General features: G+C 45.3%; 1 pseudogene; it reads right to left on the bottom strand.

The window, feature by feature from the left end:
• Positions 1-17,525: 17,525 nt before the first annotated feature.
• Positions 17,526-22,185, bottom strand: LOC124663732 (annotated as a pseudogene).
• Between the last annotated feature and the right edge of the window lie 1,460 nt (positions 22,186-23,645).

Raw genomic sequence — 23,645 nt, 5'->3', positions numbered from 1 at the left:
TGAAGGCGGAGGTATATCTGGTCGGACTCAGTACGGAGTTCGTCTTTAGAGTTTAGACCGGACTCACGCTGGTCTTTTCATTGAATTTTTTTACAACTTATATCAAAGGGATTTGCTTCTAAGCTAGCTGAGAATTAAGTTTGGGCTTAATCGAGTCCTATACCGTTTGATTGCATTGTAATTTGTGTAAGTTGGGTTGGAACTGAGTTTTTTCTTTTAGTTGAATTTAGAGTTGTAAGTGAAGTAAATTCTCCGAGCCGTTAAATTTACTTCATGATTTTTTCTAATCATCAGTTGCAACATAAGTTGCAATTGAGATTTGATGACATCATCAGTTTTCAGTCGACTGAGAAATAGTCACACACTATATAAAAACAATTCTTTTAGACAGAATGCTCAAGAGTCTGGCTTAAAATCAAGAAGGCCAGAGTGTCATCTGCGGGATTTGATTTCCCAACCCCGTGTCCCCGTGCTGACGCTATGATGATGTTGTTGGGTCCTGGTGGGTTTTGCCACCTGACTATAGGTGCAATCTATTACTGAAGATGATCCTACTATTGAACCTCTACATTTTCAGGCTGTTTTTGGTATTCCTCACTAGCGCAGTGCAATGGAACAGGAGTTTGCTCTTTAGAAAAATGATACTTGACAACTTGTTCATTTGGTTTCTGTGTTAATGTTATTAACTTCAAGTGGGTGTTCAAAGTCAAGAAACATGCTGATGGCTCCATTCAACGCTACAAGACCTGCTTAGTTGCCAAAAGATTCAAACAAAGGTATGGTCTTAATTATGAGAATACTTTCAGTCGAGTTGTCAAGCCTAATATCATTCGCCTAGTGCTTTCATTGGTTGTTGCACGAGGATGGTCTATGCGCCAGCTGGATGTCCAAAATGCTTTTCTCCATGGAATCTTGAAAGAGGAGATCTATATGCGCCAGCCTCCCGGTTTTGTTGATCTAGCTCGTCCTCATCATCTTTGTCGCCTTGTTAAGGCTCTCTATGGGCTTAAGTAGGCTCCTTGGGCGTGGCACACATGGCCTGGCTCTGTTCTTCGGACTCATGGATTTGTTTCATCCACTATTGATACATCATTTTTCATTTTTCAGCGTTCTGAGGTGACTATGTATCTCCTGGTATATTGATGGCGTGTATTTCACACGTTCGTTGGGGAACCCCAAGAGGAAGGTATGATGCGCACAACAGCAAGTTTTCCCTCAGAAAGAAACCAAGGTTTATCGAACCAGGAGGAGCCAAGAAGCACGTTGAAGGTTGATGGCGGCGGGATGTAGTGCGGCGCAACACCGGGGATTCCGGAGCCAACGTGGAACCTGCACAACACAATCCAAAGTACTTTGCCCCAACGAAACAGATGAGGTTGTCAATCTCACCGGCTTGCTGTAACAAAGGATTAACCGTATTGTGTGGAAGATGATTGTTTGCGAGAGAAAACGAGTAAAACAAGTATTGCAGCAGATTTGTATTTCAGTATTAAAGAATGGACCGGGGTCCACGAGTTCACTAGAGGTGTCTCTCCCATAAGATAAAAGCATGTTGGGTGAACAAATTACAGTCGGGCAATTGACAAATAAAGAGAGCATAACAATGCACATACATGTCATGATAAGTACAAGTGAGATTTAATTGGGCATTACGACAAAGTACATAGACCGCCATCCAACTCGCATCTATGCCTAAAAAGTCCACCTTCGAGGTTATCATCCGAACCCCTCCGAGTATTAAGTTGCAAAGCAACGGACAATTGCATTAAGTATGGTGCGTAATGTAATCAATAACTACATCATCGGACATAGCATCAATGTTTTATCCCTAGTGGCAACAAGCACAACACAACCTTAGAACTTTGCGTCACCTTGTCCCGGTGTCAATGCGGGCATGAACCCACTATCGAGCATAAATACTCCCTCTTGGAGTTAAGAGCAAAAACTTGGCCAGAGCCTCTACTAATAACGGAGAGCATGCAAGATCATAAACAACACATATGTAATAACTTGATAATTAACATAACATGGTATTCTCTATCCATCGGATCCCGACAAACACAACATAGAGTATTACAGATAGATGATCTTGATCATGTTAGGCAGCTCATAAGATCCAACAATGAAGCACAATGAGGAGAAGACAACCATCTAGCTACTGCTATGGACCCATAGTCCAGGGGTGAACTACTCACTCATCACTCCGGAGGCGACCATGGCGGTGTAGAGTCCTCCGGGAGATGAATCCCCTCTCCGGCAGGGTGCCGGAGGAGATCTCCGTAATCCCCGAGATGGGATTGGCGGCGGCGGCGTCTCTGGAAGGTTTTCCGTATCGTGGTTTTTCGCATCAGGGGTTTCGCGACGGAGGCTTTAAGTAGGCGGAAGGGCAGAGTCGGAGGGCTGACGAGGGCCCCACGCCACAGGTCGGCGCGGCCAAGCCCTGGGCCGCGCCGCCCTATGGTGGTGGCCCCTCGTGGCCCCACTTCGTATGCTCTTCGGTCTTCTGGAAGGTTCGTGGCAAAATAGGACCCTGGGACTTGATTTCGTCCAATTCCGAGAATATTTCGTTACTAGGATTTCTGAAACCAAAAACAGCAACTGGCACTTCGGCATCTTGTTAATAGGTTAGTTCCAGAAAATGCACGAATATGACATAAAGTGTGCATAAAACATGTAGATATCATCAATAATGTGGCATGGAACATAAGAAATTATCGATACGTCGGAGACGTATCAGCATCCCCAAGCTTAGTTACTGCTCGTCCCGAGCGGGTAAAACGATAACAAAGATAATTTCGGAGTGACATGCCATCATAACCTTGATCATACTATTTGTAAACATATGTAATGAATGCAGCGATCAAAACAATGGTAATGACATGAGTAAACAAGTGAATCATAAAGCAAAGACTTTTCATGAATAGTACTTCAAGACAAGCATCAATAAGTCTTGCATAAGAGTTAACTCATAAAGCAATAAATCAAAGTAAAGGTATTGAAACAACACAAAGGAAGATTAAGTTTCAGCGGTTGCTTTCAACTTGTAACATGTATATCTCATGGATAATTGTCAACATAGAGTAATATAATAAGTACAATATGCAAGTATGTAGGAATCAATGCACAGTTCACACAAGTGTTTTCTTCTTGAGGTGGAGAGAGATAGGTGAACTCGACTCAACATAAAAGTAAAAAGAATGGTCCTTCAAAGAGGAAAGCATCGATTGCTATATTTGTGCTAGAGCTTTTATTTTGAAAACATGAAACAATTTTGTCAACGGTAGTAATAAAGCATATGAGTTATGAACATTATATCTTACAAGTTGCAAGCCTCATGCATAGTATACTAATAGTGCCCGCACCTTGTCCTAATTAGCTTGGACTACCGGATCATCGCAATACACATGTTTTAACCAAATGTCACAATGGGGTACCTCCATGCCGCCAGTACAAAGGTCTAAGGAGAAAGCTCGCATTTTGGATTTCTCGCTTTTGATTATTCTCAACTTAGACATCCATACCGGGACAACATGGACAACAGATAATGGACTCCTCTTTAATGCATAAGCATGTGACAACAATTATTATTCTCATATGAGATTGAGGATATATGTCCAAAACTGAAACTTCCACCATGAATCATGGCTTTAGTTAGCGGCCCAATGTTCTTCTCTAACAATATGCATGCTCCAACCATTAAGGTGGTAGATCTCTCTTACTTCGAGACAAGACGGACATGCATAGCAACTCACATAATATTCAACAAAGAATAGTTGATGGCGTCCCCGAAGCATGGTTATCGCACAACAAGCAACTTAATAAGAGATAAAGTGCATAAGTACATATTCAATATCACAATAGTTTTTAAGCTATTTGTCCCATGAGCTATATATTGTAAAGGTGAATGATGGAATTTTAAAGGTAGCACTCAAGCAATTTACTTTGGAATGGCGGATAAATACCATGTAGTAGGTAGGTATGGTGGACACAAATGGCATAGTGGTTGGCTCAAGGATTTTGGATGCATGAGAAGTATTCCCTCTCGATACAAGGTTTAGGCTAGCAAGGTTATTTGAAACAAACACAAGGATGAACGGTGCAACAAAACTCACATAAAAGACATTTTGTAAACATTATAAGACTCTACACCGTCTTCCTTGTTATTCAAAACTCAATACTAGATATTATCTAGACTCTAGAGAAACCAAATATGCAAACCAAATTAGCAAGCTCTAAGTGTTTCTTCATTAATGGGTGCAAAGTATATGATGCAAGAGCTTAAACATGAGCACAACAATTGCCAAGTATCAAATTATCCAAGACATTTTAGAATTACTACATGTAGCATTTTCCAATTCCAACCATATAACAAATTAACGAAGAAGAAACTTCGCCATGAATACTATGAGTAGAGCCTAAGGACATACTTGTCCATATGCTACAACGGAGCGTGTCTCTCTCCCACAAAGTGAATGCTAGGATCCATTTTATTCAAACAAAACAAAAACAAAAACAAACCGATGCTCCAAGCAAAGTGCATAAAATGTGACGGAATAAAAATATAGTTTCAGGGGAGGAACCTGATAATATTGTCGATGAAGAAGGGGATGCCTTGGGCATCCCCAAGCTTAGACGCTTGAGTCTTCTTAAAATATGCAGGGGTGAACCACCGGGGCATCCCCAAGCTTAGAGCTTTCACTCTCCTTGATCATATTGCATCATACTCCTCTCTTGATCCTTGAAAACTTCCTCCACACCAAACTCGAAACAACTCATTAGAGGGTTAGTGCATAATAAAAATTCACATGTTCAGAGGTGACACAATCATTCTTAACACTTCTGGACATTGCATAAAGCTACTGGACATTAATGGATCAAAGAAATTCATCCAACATAGCAAAAGAGGCAATGCAAAATAAAAAGGCAGAATCTGTCAAAACAGAACAGTCCGTAAAGATGGATTTTATTAGGCCACCAGACTTACTCAAATGAAAATGCTCAAATTGAATGAAAGTTGCGTACATATCTGAGGATCATGCACGTAAATTGGCTTAATTTTCTGAGCTACCTACAGGGAGGTAGACCCAGATTCGTGACAGCAAAGAAATCTGGAACTGCGCAGTAATCCAAATCTAGTACTTACTTTACTATCAAAGACTTTACTTGGCACAACAAAACATAAAACTAAGATAAGGAGAGGTTGCTACAGTAGTAAACAACTTCCAAGACACAAATATAAAACAAAAATACTGTAGTAAAAACATGGGTTGTCTCCCATAAGCGCTTTTCTTTAACGCCTTTCAGCTAGGCGCAGAAAGTGTATATCAAGTAACATCAAGAGATGAAGCATCAACATCATAATTTGTTCTAATAATAGAATCATAAGGTAACTGCATTCTCTTTCTAAGGAAGTGTTCCATACCTTTCTTGAGAGGAAATTGATATTTAATATTACCTTCCTTCATATCAATAGTAGCACCAACGGTTCGAAGAAAAGGTCTTCCCAATATAATGGGGCAAGATGCATTGCATTCAATATCCAAGACAACAAAATCAACGGGGACAAGGTTATTGTTAACCATAATATGAACATTATCAACTTTTCCCGAAGGTTTCTTTTTAGCATTATCAGCGAGATTAACATCCAAATAACAATTTTTCAATGGTGGCAAGTCAAGCATATCATAGACTTTTTTAGGCATAACAGAAATACTTGCACCAAGATCACATAAAGCATTACAATCAAAATCTTTGACTCTCATTTTAATGATGGGCTCCCAACCATCCTCTAGCTTTCTAGGAATAGAAGTTTAGTTTCTCTTCTCTAGCTTTTATGAGAGCATTTGTAATATGTTTTGTGAAAGCCAAATTTATAGCGCTAGCATTGGGACTTTTAGCAAGTTTTTGTAAGAACTTTATAACTTCAGAGATGTGGCAATCATCAAAATCTAAATCATTACAATTTAAAGCAATGGGATTATCATCCCCAAGGTTGGAAAAAATTTCAGCAGTTTTATCACAGGCAGTTTCAGCAGTTTTAGTAGTTTCAGGTAATTTTGCGCGCTTTGCACTAGGAGTAGAATTATTGCCAACACCAATTATTTTACCATTGATAGTAGGAGGTGTAGCAACATGTGAATCATTAGCATTGCTAGTGGTGGTGATAGTTCAAACTTTAGCTACATTACTCTTTTTAGCTAGTTTTTCATTCTCTTCTCTATCCCACCTAGCACGCAGTTCAGCCATTAATCTTATATTCTCATTAATTCTAACTTGGATGGCATTTGCTGTAGTAACAATTTTATTTTCAATATCCCTATTAGGCATAACTTTCGATTTCAAAAGATCAACATCAGAGGCAAGACTATCAACTCTAGAAGCAAGAACATCAATTTTATTGAGCTTTTCCTCAACAGATTTGTTAAAGACAGTTTGTGTACTAATAAATTCTTTAAGCATAGCTTCAAGTCCAGGGGGTGTATTCCTATTATTGTTGTAAGAATTCCCATAAGAATTAGCATAACCGTTACCATTATTATAAGGATATGGCCTATAGTTATTACTAGAATTGTTCCGATAAGCATTGTTGTTGAAATTATTATTTTTAATGAAGTTTACATCAGCATGTTCTTCTTGGGCAACCAATGAAGCTAATGGAACATTATTAGGATCAACATTAGTCCTATCATTCACAAGCATAGACATAATAGCATCAATCTTATCATTCAAGGAAGAGGATTCTTCAACAGAATTTACATTCTTACCTTGTGGAGCTCTTTCCGTGTGCCATTCAGAGTAATTAATCATCATATTATCAAGAAGCTTTGTTGCTTCACCAAGAGTGATGGACATAAAGGTACCTCCAGCAGCTGAATCCAATAAATTCCGCGAAGAAAAATTTAGTCCTGCATAGAAGGTTTGGATGATCATCCAAGTAGTCGAGTCCATGGGTTGGGCAATTTTTAATCAGAGATTTCATTCTTTCCCAAGCTTGAGCAACATGTTCATTATCCAATTGTTTAAAATTCATTATGCTACTCCTCAAAGATATAATTTTAGCAGGGGGATAATATCTACCAATAAAAGCATCCTTGCATTTAGTCCAGGAATTAATACTATTCTTAGGCGAGAGATAGCAACCAATCTTTAGCTCTTCCTCTTAATGAGAAAGGAAACAATTTTAATTTTATAATGTCACCATCTACATCTTTATACTTTTGCATTTCACATAGTTCAACAAAATTATTGAGATGGGCAGCAACATCATCGGAACTAACACCGAGAAAATTGCTCTCTCATAACAAGATTAAGTAAAGCGAGGTTTAATTTCAAAGAATTCTGCTTGTAGTAGCAGGTGGAGCAATAGGTGTGCATAAGAAATCATTATTATTTGTGGTTGTGAAGTCACACAACTTAGTATTTTCAGGGGTAGCCATTTTAGCAGTAGTAAATAAAGCAAACTAGATAAAGTAAATGCAAGTAAACTAATTTTTTTGTGTTTTTGATATAGCAAACAAGACAATAAATAAAGTAAAACTAGCAACTAATTTTTTTGTGTTTTGATATAAGTGCAGCAAACAAAGTAGTAAATAAAATAAAGCAAGACAAAAACAAAGTAAAGAGATTGAGAAGTGGAGACTCCCCTTGCAGCGTGTCTTGATCTCCACGAGCAACGGCGCCAGAAAAAGAGCTTGATGGCGTGTATTTCACACGTTCGTTGGGGAACCCCAAGAGGAAGGTATGATGCGCACAACAGCAAGTTTTCCCTCAGAAAGAAACCAAGGTTTATCGAACCAGGAGGAGCCAAGAAGCACGTTGAAGGTTGATGGCGGCGGGATGTAGTGCGGCGCAACACCGGGGATTCCGGAGCCAACGTGGAACCTGCACAACACAATCCAAAGTACTTTGCCCCAACGAAACAGGTGAGGTTGTCAATCTCACCGGCTTGCTGTAACAAAGGATTAACCGTATTGTGTGGAAGATGATTGTTTGCAGAGAAAACAGTAAAACAAGTATTGCAGCAGATTTGTATTTCAGTATTAAAGAATGGACCGGGGTCCACAGTTCACTAGAGGTGTCTCTCCCATAAGATAAAAGCATGTTGGGTGAACAAATTACGGTCGGGAAATTGACAAATAAAGAGAGCATAACAATGCACATACATGTCATGATAAGTACGGTGAGATTTAATTGGGCATTACGACAAAGTACATAGACCGCCATCCAACCGCATCTATGCCTAAAAAGTCCACCTTCAGGTTATCATCCGAACCCCTCCAGTATTAAGTTGCAAAGCAACGGACAATTGCATTAAGTATGGTGCGTAATGTAATCAATAACTACATCCTCGGACATAGCATCAATGTTTTATCCCTAGTGGCAACAGCACAACACAACCTTAGAACTTTCATCACTCGTCCCAGTGTCAATGCGGCATGAACCCACTATCGAGCATAAATACTCCCTCTTGGAGTTAAGAGCAAAAACTTGGCCAGAGCCTCTACTAATAACGGAGAGCATGCAAGATCATAAACAACACATATGTAATAACTTGATAATTAACATAACATGGTGTTCTCTATCCATCGGATCCCGACAAACACAACATAGAGTATTACAGATAGATGATCTTGATCATGTTAGGCAGCTCACAAGATCCAACAATGAAGCACAATGAGGAGAAGACAACCATCTAGCTACTGCTATGGACCCATAGTCCAGGGGTGAACTACTCACTCATCACTCCGGAGGCGACCATGGCGGTGTAGAGTCCTCCGGGAGATGAATCCCCTCTCCGGCAGGGTGCCGGAGGAGATCTCCAGAATCCCCGGATTGGCGGCGGCGGCGTCTCTGGAAGGTTTTCCGTATCGTGGTTTTTCGCATCAGGGGTTTCGCGACGGAGGCTTTAAGTAGGCGGAAGGGCAGAGTCGGAGGGCTGACGAGGGCCCCACGCCACAGGTCGGCGCGGCCAAGCCTTGGGCCGCGCCTCCCTATGGTGGTGGCCCCTCGTGGCCCCACTTCGTATGCTCTTCGGTCTTCTGGAAGGTTCGTGGCAAAATAGGACCCTGGGACTTGATTTCGTCCAATTCCGAGAATATTTCGTTACTAGGATTTCGAAACCAAAAACAGCTGAAAACAGAAGCGGCACTTCGGCATCTTGTTAATAGGTTAGTTCCAGAAAATGCACGAATATGACATAAAGTGTGCATAAAACATGTAGATATCATCAATAATGTGGCATGGAACATAAGAAATTATCGATACGTCGGAGACGTATCATATATGTTGATGACATTATCCTTATTAGCTCCTCAGTTATTGCTGCTGATCGTATCCTGACTACCTTTAGTGCCGATTTCGATGTGAAGGATTTTTTGCTCCTTATACTACTTTTTTCGGTCTGGAGGTCTCTTAGTCTGCTGCTCGGCTCACTATTACTCAGCATAAGTATTCCTTGGATTTGTTGCGTCGTGCTGGCATGTTAAAGTGTAAGGATGCTACTACCCCTATGTCTGCCACTGATCGGTTATCTGCTCTTGATGGTGCCCCCCTCGCTTCTGACGAAGCTACATAGTACCACAATATTGTTGGTGGTCTATAGTACTTGACTATCACCGGGCCTAATGTATCATACGCGGTTAATCGTGTGTTCAAGTATCTTCATGCTCCCAAGACATCACTATATTCATCTTATTGCATCATATGGTCTTCACCTCCGCCCTGCACCGTCCTGTGTTGTCTTGGCGTTTTCTGATGCGGATTGGGCTGGAAGTCCAGATGACAGGCGATCCCACGGGGGGCTATGCAGTATTTTTTTGGTCCAAACTTGATCGCGTGGAGTGATCGCAACAAGCCACACTATCCCATAACAGTACCGAACCTGAGTACAAGGCGGCTGCCAATGCCACAGCTGACCTCATATGGGTACAATCTTTGTTGAGAGAGTTGGGAGTCTCTCAAGGTCAGCCACCGGTACTTTGGTGTGACAACATCGACGCTACATACCTTTCTTCTAATCCGGCATTTCATGCCCAAACGAAATACATCGAAGTTGACTATCACTTTGTGAGGGAACGTGCTGCACAAAAGATACTACATATCAAGTTCATCTCTTCAAAATATCAACTTCCTGACATCTTCACGAAGCCACAGTCACAACCTCAGGTTGAAGGTTGAAAACGCAATCTTAACTTACTTTGTACTTCAAGCCACATTTAAGATTGAGGGAGTGTGTTAAGACAATATAGACATAGTATATGTACATGTCTTGTATTATGTATCGTACACCCTAATATAGTTTCCACTCAGTTCTATACTCATTTCTGCCATCCCAGGGTTGGTGACCAGGTGTAGTGTTGGTGATAAAGTGTCTTTTTGGAATGGTTGCGCTGAGGAAAACCAAGGGATCATGCGAAAGCCTTACCTAGTATTTCCAAAGTCGACGAGGATGACGCTCTAGGGCGCCATTCCCCTCCTTGGAGGTCTCCTCATTCCTCTTTCGCACTTGGTTAGGTGTCTCTCCGTGAAAACCTAGACCCTCTCTGGGTTGTGCAACGATGTCACCTTTGTGTTCTTACCTCCATGTAGGTGTTGCCACTAGATCCCTTGATATGTCTCGTTCTCTTGGATCTTCCTACATGTCTCAGTTCGCCTGGGGTAGCATATGTAAAGCTGGTTTGGCGGGGATTCCGACACCTTAAGTGGTTTGTGCTGGTGACATTCCAGCTCTTCAACCGCTTGGGACGAAGACTTCATGCACCGATGTATACCTTTCTACTCTTAGATATCTTGTAGTAGTCGTGCTCTTCTTGTTTACCTTTCTACTCTTAGCCATCTTGTCACCGGCGCAGACCACTTAAGGTGTCGAAAGGTTGCCAATGATGTTCTTTATTTCACTGGCATCGCTGTGAGCACTCTTCAGATCTATAACTACTTCAGGAAGTGGAGGAATAGGTGGAGCCTCCTTAGCAGGATGAAAAGTGAAGGCAAGCTCAAATGGTGCGAAGACGACACTTGCTTCATGCTTAAAGATGAAGACAACCACATGTTATTTCTTGGATGGCCCAACAGTTTCTCCGTGGATGCCTCACAGCTGGGCATGAATGGCCGTGTCGCCTACTTCACAGCCAAAATGAGTCTGTCGTGTATAGGTACAACTTCGTAGACAATAGAACTGAGTTAGTCGAGTGTCTGCCCCAAGGATGGTACTATGAGAGGTGCACATGGCCCGTCCCCCAACCCACCATTGCTTGTCTCCACCAAGGTCTAGCTACTACTGCAAGGAGCAATAGCATGATTCGGAGCAAGAAACAACGATGTGTCCCTTGATTGTCATAGTTATCATGATCTAGTTGTTTGATTAGTACTCCTTCCATTTTAAAATAATTGACTCAATTATGTCTAGATATGCATATATGTATGTTTAGAAGTGGTTTAGTGTGTAGATACACGCATACAAAGTTTTTATGATCGTCTTGAATAGAAATCCATCATCACATACTACACCTGAAGTATTCTTATGGTCTCAGAATCGGTCCACAACATGAAATATGATTTTTAAAATATTTTGGAAGAGTTTTCAAGAAAAAAAACTGAAATAATAGAAACTCTGAAATATAGAAAAAAAGAGGGAGTGAAAAATAATTAGAAACCTAAAAAAAATAATTTTTTTTTTAATGAAATAGCTTTTAGTCCCGGTTCGTAAGCAACCGGGACTAAAGGGGGGGGGGCCTTTAGTCGCGACCCTTTAGTCCCGGTTGCACCCGTTGTGAACCGGGACTAAGGATGGGTTACACGGTGCCGCGGAGCTCTTCATCCTCCTTCGCGGCATCATTCTGATGCCTGACCATCAGGACTTGGGGTACAGGGCTTGGGAAACTCCACACCAGGAGGACGGACACAGCACGAGGGGAAATCCACGAACACCACGTTCGGATCGTTGCCAAACAGCCTCTGTACATTCGCAGCATACCTCACTTCGATACTCTCCATGTACTCCTCGTAGTCCGAGTCGTCTCCCTCCTCCCCTTCCAGCACCGTCAGCTGCGAGTCCACCGCCTGCCAAGGTTCCACCTCGCTCGCCTCCTCTTCCTTCCTCTTTGTGGCGAACCCACCGAGACCGGCAGTCGGCGTCTCTTTCCTCTTCGGCGCGCTATCCTCCGCCTGGTTGCATGGCTTCAGCGAGAACTCCTCGCCGCCGGCCATGGGTACGCTCGGATCGAGTGAAAGCTCGTTCTTGTCAGCCATTGGTAGATCGGACGCCTCAAGATTCAACTCACCGAGGGATCTGAATTTCGAGTTGGTTGCGGGTTTCTGCGGGAGGAGGAGGTGGCGGCGGCGGGTCGACGTATATGAAGGCGGGGTGATCTCCTTTGGACTCGGCATTGGACCCGTCTTCGGACCGGACTCCAGTTGGATTTTTTTTTTTAGCAGGATAGTTGACGTGGCTACGAGCCCTTTCAAAACTTTTCCTGAAAATATCCCTGAAAAAAAAACTTTACTAACTGAATGACCGTGGGTTGCCACAAACTCTTGGTACATTGCACATGTCTAGGTATAAACATAAAATATTCCAAAAATGCTTATTTATTTCAGTTTGTATTATATATGCATAAAAATCAAACAATGTTTTCTTTTGAAGTATATTCTATTCTATTTGCAAGAAATACCGATAGAAAAAAAATTAGTCATATTTGTTTCATTTAGAAGCAAATTAATGCTACGCCAAAATAATTCTTTGGCCATTCAAAGGGTATATTTTCAGCGCCAGAAAAAATAACTATAAGGAAAACAATCACCGGTTGTCTTGGAAGCAGTCTCATTATCCAAGCGAAGGAAATATTCTTGGTAGAAATAAAAATTTATTGGCACATGAAAAAAAATCACCAAAACTGGAAACATTTTTTTTTTACATGACTAGAAATATTTTTCTCCATAGGAAGCAAGGTTGAAAAACTTTTGAAACACAATTTGATTCATAAGAATCATAATATCTGGTGTGGAACATTTTTCTGGAGTTATTAGTTTCCGTATATAAATTCCCAAAAAGTTTCCTAAAATTAGATAGAACGCGATTAACGGAATTTGTTTCAAGCTAACTAAGAGCATCTTCACCGGCGGCTCCGATAGCGGCCCCGATAGCATTTTAGGGGGTGGCATTGAAAACGGGCTCACAACGGCGCGTCGTAAAAAGCATCGGCGCGTTTTCGACCCAATAGAAACGCCGGCAACCCCGTCCCGGCCCCTTCGCAAAGGGCGGAATCGGGTGCGCCAGCGCCTCACGCAACGAATGATTTTGGGCGTGGGAGTCGTCTGTCAGCCACATATCCCAAAATTATACATGCTTTTCTCCCAAAACCACTTCCCCTCCGCCGCTCATTACTCCCGCCCGCGGCTCCATCTCTCATCCATACTCCAATGTGAAAAACCCTCGCCGCCGCCATGCCGCCAAAGAAAAAGGTCGTGCTACGGGAGGTAGGCGCTACACGCCTAGGGCGCCCCCATCTACGGTGCCGGTGTCATCATCGCGCTCCGCACAGTTTCCTACTTCGTCTAGCAAGCCGGTTTCCAATGTGTCCAACACAAAGAGGTCCGAACCTGCTGCAAGTACAAGTGGTTCTAGCATGTCTACTGCGCGCAACCGTGATATGACTTGTCATACATGTGGTGGCAAGGGTCACTTCAAGAAAGATTGTCCTAACCGGAAGGTCATGATTATCAATGAGGACAATGAGTATGAGACTGGAGATGATGTTGATGCATATGCTCCGAAGATGATGAAGTGATGGTGTAGATGCGTATCCGTCTGATGCTCGCACAATTGTTGTGTCTCAACGTGCTCTTAATGTGTTGCCAAGTGCATCTACTCAGCGCTGTAATTTGTTCCAAACAAAAGCTTTAGTTGGTCCTGACAAGGCTTGCAAGGTCATTATTGATGTCGGAAGTTGTCGCAATTTAGCAAGCAAGGAGTTGTGTACCAAGCTGAAGTTGAAGTATCTACCGCACCCGCATCCATACTATATTCAGTGGTTGAGCGACAATGGTGAGATGAAGGTAAACCACATGGTGCGTGTCGAGTTTGAGAGACTGTATAAGGATTCCATTGATTTTGATGTGGTTCCTATGACGGTGTGTCACCTACTATTGGGAAGGATTCATGAATCAGGAACCTTTAGAAATCATACAACGTAGACACCACTAGTTTTCAGGTGTTGGCTCTTGGCCCTACAGTATGTACAATAATATTCCTTCGACACTGTTAGATAAGAACTTCCATTATAAGTAATGAAACACACACTAGGATTCTTAAGCATGTTTTAGCAGAAGACTTTGACATGTGATATCGTAAACTCCTCTCGTCCCAACCCTCCCCTCCTCCCAACCCTCCCGCCGCCGCCGCAGCCACCGGTAGCGCCGCCGGGGCAAAGATCTCGGGACGTGGCGGCGGCGGGGGCCTCCCCTCGTGGCGCGTCGGGAACGGCGGCCAATGGAGCCTCTCACGCGGCGGCGGCCCTTCCGCCTCCCGGGGCGGCGGCGGCCGGATGAGGATGTAGGGGCGGCGGCGGCCCTCCCGGGGTCGATCCAGCTGCGGGCTGCGGCCTCCCCGCCTCCCATCGGCGGCATGCCGGCGGTGGTGGCTGGTGGAGGCGGGCGCCTTTCCCTCCGCCTCTCGCCGGTGAGGGGTGATGATCTTGGGCTTCTCCCGCGGTACGAGGACACACGGGGCAGCAGCCTTGGGTTCGACGGTGGAGGTGACCCTCTTCTTCGCCGGAGAGGGTCGGCATGCGGTTGGTGGTGATGGATCTATTGATCTATCACCGCGTTCCGGCGGCGAGATGGAGGGGCTTGGAAGCCGGCGATGGTGTCGCCGGTGGAGGGTTGGAGTGGCCAGCCCAGGATGGTCGCCGACGTGGGGGTCCGACCTGAATAAAGGCGGCGGTCCTAGGGCCTCTCTTGCGTGAAGAGGAGGACCTACCGGAGGCCTGGACTCGTGATCTAGCCGGAGTGTTGAGTTCCGGAAGGCTCCGCCGGCGAATGTAACAGTGCTTTTGCCTGGAGTTTGCTGGATCGGTGGTATTCGGTCGTGCGCACCCATGCTTTTATTCCGACCGATTGGTTCTGGACTTCTGGAGGGAGCGGCGCGAAGCTCTTTTTCTGTGTTGACATCAAGTGACTATGGATCCATGATGAAAGTCGGAAGAAGAGAATTTCATGAAGGCCGGAGGGGAGGACTAGCTAAGGGAGGTTCAAGTCTCCGCGCTGTTGAGGGACTTGCTTGGTGTTCCGGGCTTCACATCAGCGGTATGAAAGTGGGGGCGACAATACAGGTGAAGTTCAGAGTTCTACCTTTCAGGGCGAAAACCCAAGGTCTGGCCTTAACTGGTTGTGTCTGACAATGACCTTGTTGGAGGCATTGTTTTGAGAGCGGGGACTATCTTCAGGGTGAAAACTTAAGATCTTTGATCGGGCGACGACGGTGTTAGAGCACTGTTCCCTTCTTGGAGGCGTCGTTTTTGGAGAGTCTGTTTTTCAGGTGTTGTCTTGGCGGTGGATGTATTGCTGTTGTTAGGCCCGAGATACTGTAGCGACTTTTGTTTCTTAGTTTTCTTTTCGTTTTTTGGCTGTGTGGATCCGTAGTGCCATTAAGGTGGTGCGTTGTTGCAGAGGCTGGGTGTAATTGGTATCTTCTGATATTAATATATTCCCTTTATCGAAAAAAAATGTTTTAGCAGAAGGTTTTGCTAACCCTGCACACACTGGCCACTGACAATCATACAAGGACATAAACTAAATCTTGAACCATTCAATTAGCACTAAATTACATCACAGTGGAGGGCACTGGAAGCAGTAGAGTTGCACATAACACAAGTCAGGGAACCACAAGTTACTAGACACATAACAAGCAGACAAAGACGAACCAAGCTGAGCTCCAGTTCATAGGAAAGACATGACATAAGTTAACTAGACATGACAAGCACAGACCATATACTATGCACCGGCATACTTTGTACCTCAAGTAGCACCTAATTATGCATCAGTTCTATTAGGATTCGCCCATGGATCGATCACATCAAACTAGATGAACACACGCGAATACAAAATTTATCGCCAAGGGCACGTGTCGTGCCCGTTCTTTGTTTATTTCTCAATCTATTTTGTCGCTATGTTTTTTTACAACTCAACGCAACCCTATGTATATATACACACATGAACCGACCTAAGCAAAGCTAACCTACTCGTACTAGAATTCTAAACCAAACCGACTCAATCTCAAGCCTAGACACTATAGGATCTTCTAGTCCTGGTACAACATGACTAAGAAACCCAGCCGGACTAGCACAAGACTAGAAGCTCACACACGTACAACCTACTAGCTCTTGGACTCCTAATAATTCTATTAGGCAACTACTTAACATTTAACTGATGCTTGATTAAGGGCAAGATTATTTCCAACAATCTCTCCCTAATCTTGACATGTCATCTCCTTGTACTTTTCTGGTCTTGACTCCCTGCAGATTCGCGGCTTCTCGATCAACTCCAACGCATGATCCGGACTACCAGCCCACACGGTCGCATCTACGCGTGCAACGTGCAAGACTGGACGCACCATCAGTCTTCACGTCGTTACTAATTTAACTGGTCACTGTCCCACTACACGCCAAGCTTGATCTTCTCGCCGAGACATGCAGATGGCCACCTCGCCACCTTGTCTTCGCTCACGTCGATCCTTGCTCCCGGGCAACTCCTCGAACGTGACGCGCTTCAACTGCAACGGATCCTCACAGAAACAAGCACTTGGACACAACGACGACTCACACAGACGATGACAACGACCGCACGTATAGACGTGCACACACTTGACTCCTTGACTCATCGGATTCCTCCGAACACCACCTTGACGAAAACCCGCGGATGGCGATCTTGACGAGACTCCCGGTACCACACCTCGGCACCACCTCTCCCATCGATGATCATCCACCTCCACCGCCTCGCCAACGACAGCACCCTGCCGCCCCTTCCGTGCCGCTCCACCGAGCGACGATCGCCCGCCCCGAGGCGCTAGTACGGGTCGCCTCCCCGGGGCAAGCGTAGCTTCAAATCTTCGACCTCGCTCTGATACCAATTATTAGGATTCGCCCATGGATCGATCACATCAAACTAGATGAACACACGCGAATACAAAATTTATCGCCAAGGGCACGTGTCGTGCCCGTTCTTTGTTTATTTCTCAATCTATTTTGTCGCTATGTTTTTTTACAACTCAACGCAACCCTATGTATATATACACACATGAACCGACCTAAGCAAAGCTAACCTACTCGTACTAGAATTCTAAACCAAACCGACTCAATCTCAAGCCTAGACACTATAGGATCTTCTAGTCCTGGTACAACATGACTAAGAAACCCAGCCGGACTAGCACAAGACTAGAAGCTCACACACGTACAACCTACTAGCTCTTGGACTCCTAATAATTCTATTAGGCAACTACTTAACATTTAACTGATGCTTGATTAAGGGCAAGATTATTTCCAACAAGTTCTTCCACCCATGCGCAGACTTGACTTGAGGAGGTCGGCAAGCACCGAAGGGCAACTTGCTGCGAGGTGTTTATACCCCTCTGTTGCCAGAATGCCAGGACAGCATCAAGTACTGCAGGAGTGCTGACGATGAACTCCGCACACTTGGCCTTGAGCTGTGCACAGTTGTGCTGCTCAGCTAAGGCCAAAGTTGTAGCTACTGTGTCGACGGAGATCCCACCGGAGAGCTTGGCCTCACATATCAGCTTGAGCCTGTCGAGCCCGTACCTGTCGGCGGCTACAAGGAGATGTTGAGCCATTGTGGCCACCTCCTCGAGCCGTTGATCAAGCTCAGGCACGGTGTCGGTGTAGATGAAGTGAAGCATGGTCTTGAACACTGCCCTGTCCATGTCCTTGACCTCCACATGTCCCGAACACTTCTCCTTCATCTGTCCAAAGAACTCCACCATGAAAACTGGCGACCTCGTAGATAGTATGAGCTTGTGTGCAGGAAAGGATTCACCGGACACAAGAAACGTGACGTCCGCCCCAGTTCCGCTCCGCAGGAGCTCACCGAACTGCTGATGGAAGTTGGTGGATGATAGTGCGATCTCTTTTGTAGCTGCGATAGTTGGTATTGGTAAGTCATCGAGCACCGTGATGGTGCATCGCACAGTCAGAGTATCATCCTTGAGATACCCTGATGCTTCTAGTCCTCCTCGATAGATGAGCAGCAGCAAATCTGAGTGTTCTTTGGGACGGTGGAACCTTTTCATCACACTCTTTTCTTCTGACGGGATCGATCACCTGACAGCCTAGGCTCGCCCTGGAGCAGTTCCGCGGGATCCACCGAGGAAGACGAGCTGCAGTGCTACCGCAGGAAGGGTGTACAGCTCGGATGCAGGGTACACACGGATTTCCCAGTCGTACCCACAGACGTGCCATCTTGATCTGATGCTCTCCTTACTTTTCATGGTCGCCGTCATGCTAAAGCCTTCAACCTTGAGCAGGTGCACCAAGCGCGCAACACCAGTGATGCTTGTGGTGCTGATATTTTCCATCGCGAAGGCCGGACAGTGCCAGGGGAGATCGAATGTTTCTGCGAGGGGATGCACGAGTATATCAGTACAATGTATTAGCGACGAGCAAGGACTGGCCTGAAATATACGTATTCATAGCATAATGAGTAGTTTATTTATAAGGGAAGCTTCTTGGGGAGTCCGCTTCTTGGGGAATCCGTCATCCGGATCTTGTTCTTTTGTGTGAAACAAAGTAAAATTCCTACCACTTGAACTACAAGAACATTTTATTCTGTTCCAGCGATGGACAAAACCTCCCCAAGGATGGACAAAGCTCAATGTGGATGGATCCTTCGTGGAAGACACGGGCGAGAGCGGCGCCGGCATGGTGCTGAGAACTGATGATGGTACGATCGTCTTCTCTGCCTGTCGATACCTGGGAAGGAGCTCTGCGCCACTCGCCACAGAGCTGGCAGCATGCATGGAGGGCATTGCCCTGGCGAGGCAGTGGTCGGAAGGGCCGTGCATTGTCGAGATGGACAGTACTGAAGCTGTTGCCTTGATACATCAGAAGACAAGTGGCCGGTCGACAGAAGCGTATCTGGTACATGAAATCAAACATCTTCTGGGTGGTGATGAAAGGTTTAAAATGGAGTTGATTAGGCGAGAACAAAATAATGTAAGCCATGTTTTGGCAAACTTGAGTAGATCGACCATGAGAACCAACTTCTGGTTAGGCTCTGGTCCTGAGAATATCCCTGTACTCGCCCAGGAGGAGAGTTTTGCTCCTCTTTAATTAATCAATTTCCATTCGCAAAAAAAAAAAAAACTACAAGAACATTTTATTCTGTTCCAGCGATGCCAAATAGCTGTCTATGAAGAGCCACATTTTTTTTTTTTGCGAAACGAAGGGCTACTTTCTTGTCTAGGCAAAACCACAGTAGCACACTGATCTATGACACCATGCCAAATAACTTATGAACTAGCACAATGAAACAAGTGCAATTACAGTACAAGGCTTTGCTTGACATGCATTGTTGTGCTGAATAGCCCTAAGACACCATGGAGAACACCAATGACAAATGTCCAACAGGAAAAAATAAGAGGGTAATTGGAAGCGAACAATGGCTGCATTGCATAGAAAATATCTCAAAATTATAACCTATTAAATGTGGACTGAATATCAGTTGGGGTCAGAGCATACGTACTACAGGGGAATTCAGGTTCAGTTCATGTGGATATACTTTTGCCAAACCTGAGATAGCAATATGTTGTGTTTTCACTTGAAGTTATTGTTTCGCAATTCAGTGTAGGAAAAGGACCTCTAGGGTGAATCTCTGCCTATTTTCACTTCATTTACTTATACAAGAGACATTATGCTCGGGTTTATAGAAAAGCCAAAACCAGCTGAGTATTATGAAGTTATAACTAATGGGGTTAGTGGTGTTCCTGACACTCTGCAAGGTGGCATCCATCGATTCCATATCATCAATAAAGTTTGCTCAGTCAGCCAGTCTTGTTAGTAACTTTATTTCCAGAATGTTCTAGCAATTGAATTGGCTGTTAGTAGTAACACCAAAGAAGAATTGGACACTGGAGCTGCAATGATCTTCAGCATTTTCTGTAGTTGAGGGAACAGATGCTTCAGGAAACATGTAGATGCTCTACTAGAGCTTGTCCCGCCGGCGTACTCCTCTGGATCTGAACTTAGGTGAAGAACTGGTATACCCTTCTCACAGGGGTCTAGCAGCACAGATCATTAATCAAGTCCATTTCCACATCATTGGCAACGGATACCATGGCCTGAGGTTAGGGATCTATAGTTCAGGCTATCAAGCGGATGAAATAGGTGCTCAGCAAATGATCAGAGTACAAACAAAGAATCATTTAAAAATAAAATCCCACATTGGTTAATCATGCGAGCAACGAAGAATATCAGAACACGAGCCGCCCCAAAATTCCCTCTCCTGTCCTCATACGAACAGAAAAATGAACAGAACAAATGCAGCTTATTATGGGCTTAGATAAGAAAAAAAAAACTAAGCTCTCTGAGAACAGTTACATTGAATCCCTGAATCAGGATGTTGGCCCTCGGCATGTAAGATATGAGCCATCTTACTTTCTGACTAGCACTGTCAGATGGAATTTTTGCAATGTCATTCCCAAATTTGGTGACAAGATGTTAATAAGAACTCCCAGTATACACAGTGAAAACACACACCAGGATTGTGTGGTCTGCAGGTGAGATAATGGCTCCTATAAATCACTGAACAAAAGATTCTTGTCAAGCTCTGCACAAATTGGTCAGGTGCCACTCACAAGGGCACAAGCATATAGGAGACATGTAGCAAATCTGGAACCATTTATCACTAAATTACTACTGTACATCACAGTGAATAGGAACGGAAAGTAGTAATGCTGCACATAACAAAAGTCAGGGGAACACAATTTGCTACTAGACATGTGCATGCATAACAAGCAGACATACAATAACCTAACAGAGCTTCAGTTCGTTGGACAAGTTAACTAGACCTACATACATCACAAACACAAACAGAGACTATGCATCGATCATATTTTGGACCTCAAGTAGCACCTATTTATGCATCACTTCTTCCTCCCATGCGCAGACTTGACTTGAGAAGGTCAGCCAGCACCGACGGGCAGCATGCCTCCAGGTGCTTGTACCCATCCGTTGCCAGCACAGCATCAAGAACTGCGGGACTTCTAACGATGAACCCGACACACTTGGCCTTGAGCTGTGGACAATTGTGCTGCTCGGCTAAAGCCAGAGTTGTTGCTACCGTGTCAACATCGATGCCACCAGAGAGCTTGCCTTCGCAGATCAGCTTGAGCCTGTCCAGCCCATACCTATCAGCCGCTGCAAGTAGGTGCTGTGCTATCACTGTCGCCGCCTCATCCTTCTCATCGAGTTCCGCCACGGCATCGGTGTAGATAAAGTGAAGCAGCGCCCTGAACACCACAGGGTCCATGTCCTTGATCTCCACACACTGCGAGCACTTCTCCTTCATGTCTCCAAAGAACTGGGCCATGAAAACCGGAGATCTCGCGGCCAGTATGTTTTTATGCGCGGCGAAGGACTGGCCAGACAAGAGAAACGTGACGTCCGCTCCCGTCTCGCTCTGCAGGAGATCAAAAAGGTGCCGGTGCAGGTTTGAGGATGGCACCGGCACTTCTTCGACCGTATCCGGTGCTGTATCAGGCAGTTCCTTGAGAACGGTAATGGTGCACTGCATTGTGAAAGAATCACCCCTGACATAAGCCGATGCTCCAAGGTCAGGCCTTCCCGCGATGACCTTTTTGGGCGAGCATTCTTGGGGATTACTGAACACCCAAGGCACGCAAAGCTCACTGGATGGCTTGATGATCCCTCTTGGATCGACCAGCCGGAAGCCTATTGCCGTCCTCACACTGCCTTTGCGGGGTCTGCTGAGAAAGGCAACCTCCACTGCTACGGAGCAGTTGGTTGCGGGATAGATTCGGACTTCCCACTCGTACCCATCGAAACTCCATCTGGATTTGACGCAATCGTCGTTGCCCATGCTCTCGGTCAGGCTGAAGCCGTCGACCTTGAGCAGCCGCACCGAGCGCGCGACGGCGGTGAAGTTTATGCAGGCATGCTCCATGGCGGGGGACGGGGGGATGGAGTGGAACTTCCTTCTGTGCGGCAGATCAAATGTTTCTGCGTGGGGATGGACGAGTGTAAGTATGATTTAGGGAAAATTAGATTCATACCATTAAAAGATCAGATCTTCAGAAAAATACCACTGAAAGTTTTGGACTTAGAAAACTACCATCTAAATCTAGCTCCGTTACTACTTCTACCACCACCGTCAACTCTGAAACAAACCAGTTAAGTTACATAGAGGAAAAAAGACTAAATCCATCCCACCACACAACACACGCAGCCCACACGCACATAACTCAGCCTGCCCAGGATGAACGGAGACCACCAGGCGACGCGTATACGCCGTGGCGTACCTCCCCGGCGGCTCCTCACCTGGAGGAATCAACGCCAGATGATTAGATAGTACATTTCTATGAACTGCGGTCTTCTGCTGTTAGTTTTGCTGAGTAGATCATTGAGGATGGCGTGGAAAAATTGCGAACAATTAGCTGTTAGTTTTGCTGAACTTTGTGTCCAAGATGTGTTATATATCTAGCTACAGGGCTGCTAATGAGGTGTTGTTAGAACATCTCCGCCGGCGCCTCCAAATAGGTGTCAACAGTGGCGCCGACAGTGCCCTAATGGGGCCGCCGGCACGCCTTTATCCATTTGGGGAAGGTTTCTCCACACCGGCGCACCCGAAACGAAGACCGCAATAAAAATGAAAAATTCAAAAACGCAAAAGACGGCTGATTTCAACGAAGTGGCGCGAGGTCAACAAAGTTGCCGGAGTCCTTGGTGGACCACATCTCCGCCTCCCGCGCCCTCTAGGTCACCTGCCGGTAGTCCACTAGTCCTCGTCGACGGAGCAGCCGACGAGCAGGTGCACTTCCATTTCCCACCACTTCTTCGCTGCCGCTAGCGGCGGGTGCACGGCTTCCTCCTTGAGGCAGGGAAGGTCAAGGCGCCCGTGTGGAAGCGTGCCAGGTGCCTCCTACACTGGCGCCGTCCTTCTCGTCGCTGCGGAGGAGCTGCCTCGGGGGTTGTCGCAGATGATGATGCCACCGGACGGCCTCGCGTATGGCGCGGTGCGCTGCCGGCCGCCGGACTCGGACGAACCAGATCGAGAAGCTCCTGACGCCACCCGTGTCGGTGCACGCGCAGGCGGCGCTGCCATGCACTGCGCCTGCGTGAAGAAGAGCGGCCAGCGAGGCGAGTCGACGCCGTGGCCGCACGCGACGAGCGTCCCGTCGATGTCGTGGCCGTACCACCAGGTCCACGGACGAATATTGGGTTCAAAAGCAATGCGGGCGCTTTATTGGACGCGCCGGTGTGAGCACAATTTTACGAGCAGCCCCCAAATTGCTATTGGGCGCTATTGGGCTCCCCTGTGGAAATGCTCTTATATATCCGAATGTGGTGCTGAAAGTTCTGTTCATATGTCTTGTTATATCTGACTATAGTGCTGCTAAATTTTGG

Source organism: Lolium rigidum, chromosome 1 (assembly GCF_022539505.1).
Source record: "Lolium rigidum isolate FL_2022 chromosome 1, APGP_CSIRO_Lrig_0.1, whole genome shotgun sequence".
NCBI lineage: Eukaryota > Viridiplantae > Streptophyta > Magnoliopsida > Poales > Poaceae > Lolium > Lolium rigidum.
This window is presented reverse-complemented; position numbering and strand designations above follow the sequence as displayed.